The 8,464-nt window shown below is 60.4% G+C and overlaps 1 protein-coding gene across 3 annotated transcripts in view; it reads right to left on the reverse strand.

Moving 5' to 3' along the window:
- The window catches only part of Uxs1 (UDP-glucuronate decarboxylase 1), a 45,295-nt gene that overhangs the window by 35,268 nt on the left and 1,563 nt on the right, over positions 1–8,464 (reverse strand). Inside the window, exon 1 of one of the 3 annotated variants that reach the window (XM_005400793.2) lies at positions 666–704. The exons of the other annotated variants lie outside the window; for them this stretch is intronic. The gene's annotated coding sequence lies outside the window, so the exon portion shown is untranslated. Of the gene's footprint in view, positions 1–665; positions 705–8,464 lie in introns of those variants that run through there. 3 annotated transcript variants of the gene reach the window in all.

Consider the following 8,464-nt stretch of genomic DNA (forward strand, 5'->3'; position numbering starts at 1 on the left):
CCACACCTGGGCCCACTGCGCACTCTGCAGCAGTCACTGAGTCGAGAGGAAGCTGCTGGGCCCTGGGGGAGGCCACCCCGCCCCTGCTCACTGCCAGGGCCCCGCCGGCCGGCGCCTCCACAGCCCAGGCTCACCGGGAGGCCTAGCGCATCCTCAAGCCGGCTCCAGAGCACGCAGCCTTCACCACTGAGACCCCACCGGGCAGGGGGCGGAACTTGAGTAAGAGATCTTGGCACCCAGCAGGCCATCGGCTCGGCGTCCCTGGCCTCTCTGCGACGGGACCCAAAGGAAGGCCAGCATGGCACCTCAGGCCTGAGGGCTGCTCTGGGAAGGGACGGCTTCCGAGCTCTGCCTTGGGAGGAGCTCTGCTTGCCCTGGCTGCACCGGGGAGAAATGCAGGGTGCGGACGGCAGAGGCCTCCGTTCTGGAGCTGCTTCTGGAGGCCTTTCCGGGCCCACAGGGGAAATTGCCCAGCAGGCTACAGTGCCAGGCATGGGCACCTTTCTCAGCGCCCACACACAAGAAGGCAAGCAGGTGGGAAATGTCCATGCAGCATCAACTCCCGCCACTCAGAAATGCACGGTAAGGACCACAAGACCAGCAAATCCAGAGTTTAAACGCGGGTGCAAGGAACTGCTTATGGATTCTGGTGTTTGGGGGCTTACCTTACTTCTAAAGAGGAGTGGGGCAGCTTGCGGCCTACACTTCCTCCCTCCACCACCAGCTCTGCATCGCCAACTCGGGCTGTGGACGCAGGAAGCAACGTCAGCCCCTCGCCGTGCAGGCATCTGGTAGGCAGTTGGAGGTGGTGACAGACAGGCAGCACGATGGACAGAGGGGGCCCCTGTGAGCACAGCCAGCCAGGGGAGGTCTCCTGGGGGCGAGCTGGCTGAGGGACCACGGGGGGGGGGTCCTCCCGGGACGATGGGGACAAGCAGCGACACTTCAGTCCTGCAGGGCAAAGCGGTACAACGAGCACTGCTGGAACCGAGGGAGCTCAGATGGGAGGACCCGGCCTTGGGGACGGACTGGGTGCAGGAGAGACAGGACGAGAACAGAGAGACAGGCACAGGACATAAATCCAGGGGTCACCTAAGTCCCAGTGGGTATTTATGGGGCCCCTGCTAGCAGCCCAGCACTGCGTGGTCTAGCAGCCGAGAGTCCATCGGTGCAGAAAGGCTCCCAAGGAAAATGGTGACAGCAGGGTGAGGCCGGGAGCTGTGGGGACCTGAATTTCCCGTCCAAACAAAACACCATGACTCCGAGGCCCACAGTGCAGAGCCGCTAAAGCAGTCTCTGCAGAGGCCCACATCTGCATTCTGTTAGTGTCCAAAGGACGCGGCCCGTGTCTGCATTTCTGTTAGTGTCCAAAGGACACTGGCGCAACCTGGGACTCACTGCACCTCACCCACCTCACCTGCGCCCAGCTCCAGGCCAAGCCACTCTCCTCATACCCTGCACAGAGCTGCTGCTGGGACACCCACGTGCGGCCTCCCCACCCGTCTCTTCTGTCCCTCTCAAGTCACGCGGGTCTGGGCTCAAAGCCGCCTGTCATGCCACAGAGCTCTGTGCTTTAGTAACAGCAGCCCATGCCGGCCTGCTCCCAACCCACCCAAGAGGGCCACCGCTCCCTCGTACAGCACTGCCACCAGCCAACACCCTCCCCGGGAACGCCGGGGCAGGCCGTGCGGGACTTCTCCAGGTTTGGAATACATGCATGTGCACGATGGGACCTTGTGGGCAGGGTCCCAGCTGCAAATACAAGACTCACTTGTCTCATACACAACTCCACACAGAGCCTGAAGGCAGTGTTGCACAGCAGGTGCAGTCACTCTGCGCCTGAAACAAAGTTTGTGAACACTGAGCCGTCACAGGCACAGGTGCTGCTGTCTCAGCCAGCCAGGCAGGCAGCGTGGCCTGACCTCATCAGGCCTAAAGCGGAGCCCGTACCCCTGCTGCTGCTGACCAACCACTTCCTCACATGCACACGTATGTACGAACAGCACTGGACAGGAAGGATTACCGCACACCATTAACACAGGCCAGCTGAGCGTCGCGGGGATGCTGCAAGTACCAGATCTGGGAGGATTCAGGGTCCCCTCGGAAAGAGGGACGCGCCAGCCCCCTCTGCAGCCCCTGCCCCACAGTGAGTGCAGCTCTCCTCTCCCGCGAAGTCCTGCATTGAGCACGACACCGAGCCAGCGCAGTGCTGCCCAGTCCCACCCTCGAGTCCGCGGAGTGCAGACGCAGCCCTCCGGTCCAGCTGGAGCTGACCCTCCCTGCCTCCAGACTGACCAGGCCCCTCCTTGGCAGTGAGGCTCCAATCTGCAAACCAGGGAGCCACAACGCCCCCGCCAGCTGCTGCCTCACCAGACGGGAAGTCACCTATGCCCAGGAAAGAGGCACCCCTACCTCTGGGATGAGGCCTGACTCTTCCTGGACACGCCCCACGGTGGCACAGGTAAAGCTTTTGCACAAAGCAGGTGAGAACAGGCATTATTCTCCATACAGGAAAAGCACTGAGCTGTGGGTTAACTGACCAAAAGGTTCAACGAGAAGATACTGTTTCCTTTTCTCTTCAAACTCGAAAGGAGTGCGGAAGCGAGGGCGCCTCCACTCAAAGGAGCAGGTGCCAAGAGGCTGCTCATCCCGGCCTGCACTGAGCCAAGTGTCACGCAGGACGAAGTGGGCAGCTGAGAGCAGGCTTCCCAGCTGGGCACCTCTGTGACCGTTCTGGGGCCTGCCCCACCCGGGCCACGCCCGCAGGAAAACCCACACAGGGCTGGCCTGCTCTTCTGCCCAGGGCCCTGGAGCCCTGGGTCCCCGCACCAGGCCCGACTTCTGCTCTAAAAGCCTGCAGGAGCCCCACCTTCCCGCAGCTCAGCTAACAAAAGGCCCCTGCTATGGCTGGAATGTCTCTTGCAACTCAGGCGAAGGTTAATGCACTATAACCTGTGAAGGTGACGAGGTCACGAGGCCCCCCGCTCTCTATTTGGTGTCAGGAGTGGTTCAGTTGTCTCAAGAATGGATTGCTACAAAAGCAGGTTCGCCCCAACCTCTCGTGTTTGGCAAGACCCTCAGCCATGCTATGATGGGCAGCACGAGGCCACCCCAGATGTGGGCCTTGATTCTGGATGTCACAGCCTCCAGGAGGACAGTCCAGTAACTTCCACAGTTTAGAATTCATCCCTTCTCCGGAGTTACACCAGGAGAAAATGGACAGAGATGCTTATCAACACCCTAGGGAGGGAATTGTTGTCCCAAGACCCACCTTTTAAAAGATGGTTAAAAGTGCAGAAAACGGTGGGGTTTGTAGAAAACATGTGGACCTTTAAAATTCTTTATAGGTAAAACCCAACTTTAAGTGAAAAGGGCAACTAAGAAAATAAAGACAGCAGGGTCAATGTTTTGCTTCTTACAGCTCTGTGTGGTTCTTCTTTATTACCAAAGGAAGTCTGATGGACACAGACAAGACTGTCCTGCGTGTGCACACTGTGTCATCTCCATTTCTAAAACACGTAAGGAAGTCTGGGTAGGTTTTGCACTGTGTGGAGGACGCCAACTGGCCTGTCCAGTCTGGGCAGGACAGCAACGTCGCTCTCAGGGGATCTGGTGAGTACTCCAGACCTATAATGTTAGAAAAGCCAGAAACTCAGTGACCTCGAAGACACCCACGACCTGGCTAGAAAAATCCCTCCCAGGGGAGCCCGCAGAGGATGGACACACAGCTGCCCCCAGCAGCTGATCTGTCCCACAGCAGCAGCAGCAGCACCCAGACACCTGCTGCACCTGTGCCCGCAAACCAGCAGCTGGCCGCTCTCAGCCCCATGTGACGAAGCGTGTAGGGAGTGCTGGGGGTGACGAGACCGTGGGGTGTGGCAGTGCAGGTCAGTACCCTTAGAGCAGGAGGCGGTGACACCACTGTCCTCTCCCTGCCCTGGGAGGACATGCCAGACGACGGCGGGAAGGGAGCCCCCTGAGGACCTGGGTGGGAACACCTTCGCCTTGGGCTGCCAACCGCCGGCGCTCTGGGCACTGGTGCTTGTGGCTCTCCTTCAGGACCCCAGGTCAGTCTCATCCACAGTGGGGCCTTAGCATCCCCCGGTGTGACCCCTGCATGGCATTACTTAAGGAAACAATCACACAAAGCCAGAAAGAGGACATGAGGTATCTAAAGGTAATGCACCGAGTGACTACGGCAGTAACTTCCAAATGTTTCCACGAAGTTCCAAGGACGTACAAAAGAGAGCGGCAGGCACGGGGCCGTGGGGCCACAGAAGCAACAGGGGAATCTTGCAGAGGTTCCTGGGTCCGATGGCTTCCTCTTTCAGCAGAGGAGGCTGAAGGTTCAGAACCACCCCCAGGTCTGGCCCAGCCCCGGCTGCCAAGCAGGAGCCCTGGTGGGTCTGGGAGCGGTGTGGACAATGGGGAGCACAGGGTACTCCGAGGGCAGCACCAGGCCGCCTGCTGTGCTGCTGTGCTCCCTGGAGCCTGTGGGCGTCATGGCAACATCCAGCTCACTGCCAGGCAACGCTCCGCGAGTGACGCTGGGGTCAGGCAGACTCCGAGGGCAAACCTCGCACCAGCATGGCGCCCAGAGAGTGCAGAGCCTGGAGCCTTACTGTGAGGCCAGCTTCCCCGCTCCCCGCTCCCCGTGCCTTCGGGCGTGGCTCCTCCTTTCAGCAGAGCAACAGCGACAGAAAGGCACCTGGCCTGCATGTCACCTCAGTGAAAACCCAGGGGTCACAGAGGTCGTGAACATCACCTGATAGGGCACCTCTAGCTTTGGAGAGCTGAACGTGGGAAGAGGATGGCTCCAAACCCCACTAACTCTTGATTTTGCTTTGATTGTGCATACATGTTTAAGGAATAAACTATGTGGAATGGGAAAAAGGAAACGGAGAATCAGTGACCAGCTGCTGCTGGGAGGTGGAAGAGGAAGAGGTAGGCAAGGGATGCAGGCGGAGATGGATGTGGGCCGTGGCGATGCCCCCAGAGGGCCAAGAGCTGGCTGGCCTGGCGTGCCCATGGGTGAGCAGGCAGCTGAAGCAGGACAACTGCCAGGCCCAGGTTCTGTTCTCTGGACTGGGAAGCCTGGGCCCACCTGGGATGGTTAGGCCTGCAGCACTCTCCTTACCCTGCTCGGAGGTCTCATCCCAACGCCAGGGAGGGACCTACAGAACCCAGGCCAGGAGGCTGCAGCAGGGAACGCAGCTCCCAGTCTCCACTCAGAAACAGGAGCAGAGGATCTGGGGGCCTCCACAGGAAAGAGAAGCCAGCTGGAGGAAAGTGGCTTCGGTGATCAGGCAAAGCGGTCACTAACAGAATACAGGTGTGGTGGGGAGGCTGAGACAGGAGAATTGCAAATTCAAGCCCAGGCTGGGCAACTTAGCAATTTACCAAAATCCTGATCACAAACTAAAAAGGGCTGGGGATGTAATTCAGTGAGAAGGGCCTGGGATCGATCCCCAGCTCCACAAAAGAAAGGAGGAGAAGCACTTGGGGGCGGGGAGGAGAGAAGAGAGGAAGAAAAGGGGAGATGGAGAAAAAGAAATTGTTAGAAGTCAGAGAACACTATTCTAAGTAAGTGACAGCAAAAACAATTTTAAATCACTAGCTGAGTATAAATACAAAGACAAGGGAGAGTCTAGGAAGTAGAGCTACACTTTAAAATACCAGAAACTAGGAGCTAGAAGGACTAGCTCCTTTTGTAGGAGTAGTGCTCCAGTTTGGATTGGGCCATGGAAGCTGGGCCACTGGGGCCTGGCCTGGCTCTCGGTGCATCACTCCCTGGCCATGCGCTCCCTCCCAGGACACACTGGGCTACTGCAGGCGCAAAGCACAAGCGCAGGCCCCAGTGACTGGAACCGCTGATCCCTGAACCCAAATAGACTCCTGTCCATTAAGGTTGGCTTCCTCGGGTATCACACCGCAGAAGATGAACACACGTTAGTCCCGGGGAGAAGACGAGAGAGGAGGAAATAACTAAGGAGCAGCCGGAGAAGATCCCAGAACTGACAAATACCTGTTTCTGGGCCGCAAGGGCTCCAAGGTACCTCGAATGCTGGGAAGACCCAGCGTTAAGACCCAGTGCCGTGGGTGTCTGAACCAGGCCGCAGGTGCCTCCCCCAGGGCAGGCTTTGTTAGCAGCAGCAGCAGCCGCCGCCAGGAACAGTGGGATTTCTCCCCTATAGCTCGGGTCAGTGCAGTGGGGTGGAGGGAGGGTGCCTGGCACATGGAGAGCCCCAGAGCACCTCGAGGGAACCACAGCTGGCAGCAGGATGCATGCGGGCAAGCAGGCGTGTGCTCGTCTCCTGGCAGGTGTGGGCACAGCCCAGCCACCAGGCGCAGAGGACAAGGGGGGACAGTCCTAGCAAGAGCAGAGCCATGGGACGGTCAGAAGGGAGAGCCTGCAGTCCTCTTGGGAGAGCGAGCAGCCTGAAACTTCTCCACTGCCATGCCGCCAGAAGCCAGGGAAGAAATGACCAACTTCCTCCAAACCCTGAAGGGACTTTTCTCTGCAACTCCGCACCACCAATCCATCAAGTGAAGGGGAAAGGACACCTCTCCACAGCCTCAAAATTCACTGCTGCCCCAGCCCACACTGGGAGGGAAACGGGAGGTCAGGCAACCAGCCCTGCAGGGCAGCTCCAGGGCAGGGGCGCCAGGCCGCAGCTGTTCCCCACACAGCCCCAAGCCAGCAGAGGAATGGCCTAGATCCCGGGCAAAGCCAAGGCCACTGGGCCAGGCGTGTGGAGCTACGTGAGGCAGTGCACAAAACACATTTTAAAAAGTCAATCATTAGCTCCAAAGAGAACAAAAAGGAACGCAGCACATGCCTCACTATGAGCAGCTCTGCCACAGTCACAGAGAGAGTAAATGCTTGTGTCAAATCACACGGCAGGCACGCGTGGGAGCGGAAGCCAGAGCAGAGCAGCGCCGAGCCACTCAGGACTTGTGTCCTGTCTGTGCATCCACCGCTGAGAAGCTGGAGTGCTTGCCTGTGGCTGGGACCGGTGGAGGAAAGCTGCGGGGCACACCTGACTACACACCTCGAGGGACGCACCTGCGGCTAAGGCACAAAAACACGCTGGCCCCAGCCCACGGCTCTCCACCTTGGTCTGCACCTGGCTCTGCAGTACTCACTGGGACTGAATCCACAGGGTAGTGAGGTGCTACCTGCGCTGCCTCCCTAAATGCCACAGGGCAGGGGGAACGAGCTTGGGCAAGAACTAACTCCAGGGCAGTGAAGTCTGACAGTGGGGTGGCCACGGCCACCGCCCCCACGCCTGCACAATTCAGACGCAGTGCCTGTGGCAGGGAGGGCAGGGGCTCCAGGAAGCGGCAAGCACGGAGAGGAGAGAAAGGCGGCCCAACGAAGACTCAGCGCCTGGCTCTCCCTGCACCAGGGCTGTTTCCGGGGCAGCGTGGAAGACAGACGTTTAGAGGTCCTCCATGACACTGCTGACAGGTGACACTCCTGCTGCGCTGGGGCAAAAAAAAAGTCCCACGATGCTTCTCCCTGCAAACCTGCCCGCTCCAGGCCACGGCTGGCAGCCTCAGCACGCGGCACTCCCCACCCCGGCCCTGCGCGCGCCGCCCTCCGGTCCTCCTCGGCCAGCTCCCACAGCTCACTCCAGCTCACCCGACTCCCGCGGACGCGAACTCGAGGCCGCTCTCACAAGGGTCCCCGTCACGGGCTCTCAGGCGCCCCGGCCTGCTCACCGGCTCGCACTGCAGCTTTCATCTGCGTGACTGCCCACTCCACGACCACCTCCTCCCTGGCAATGCTTCTCTAAGTGGCGACCCCAGACTACAGCACGAGAATCACAGAGCCCGCCAGCAAGGCGACCTCTCGGGCAGCGTCCCCGGACCTGCGATCCGCGCTTTGAGGCCCCTGCCAGTGGCGCCACGCACACTCCACGGGAGACGCTTCGCGCCAGGCTGCTGGGTCTGCACTCCGCCGCCACGGCCGAGCCCCGGCGCTCACGAAGGAATGGTGGGAAGCGGCCTACGGCTCCCTAAATCCCGACCTACGAATCCCAACCCGGGTCTAATCTGAGACATACTCCCCCAGCCCCGAATAAGCACTGACGGCCAGTGGCCGGGGTCTCGCCCCAGCAGCCGGGCCGTCGGGGCTCGAACTCCGGCTCCGCAGTTAGCATCCCTGTGACCACCTCCTACGCGATCATCATCGCGCCGTCTGCGGGGCTGCTGGGGCGTGACCGCGGCCGGAGGACGGGACTCACGCGTGCACGCGCAGGCGACCGCTCCACGCACTTGCACATCGCTGCCGCGACAGCCGCGAGCGGGCGAGCCGTCCTTCTCCCGGGGCTGGGGCTCCCTCCTCAGTCCCCACACGGGCAGGCTGGCGCCTCCCTCCTCGCAAAACTACTCGGCGCTCGCCGGCGCGGTCCGCCCGAGCTCCCGGCGCCCCGCAGCAGGACAGGCGCCCGGCGGCTCC

This window comes from Chinchilla lanigera, unplaced genomic scaffold (genome assembly GCF_000276665.1).
Source record: "Chinchilla lanigera isolate Chin_1 unplaced genomic scaffold, ChiLan1.0 scaffold00069, whole genome shotgun sequence".
Lineage (NCBI taxonomy): Eukaryota > Metazoa > Chordata > Mammalia > Rodentia > Chinchillidae > Chinchilla > Chinchilla lanigera.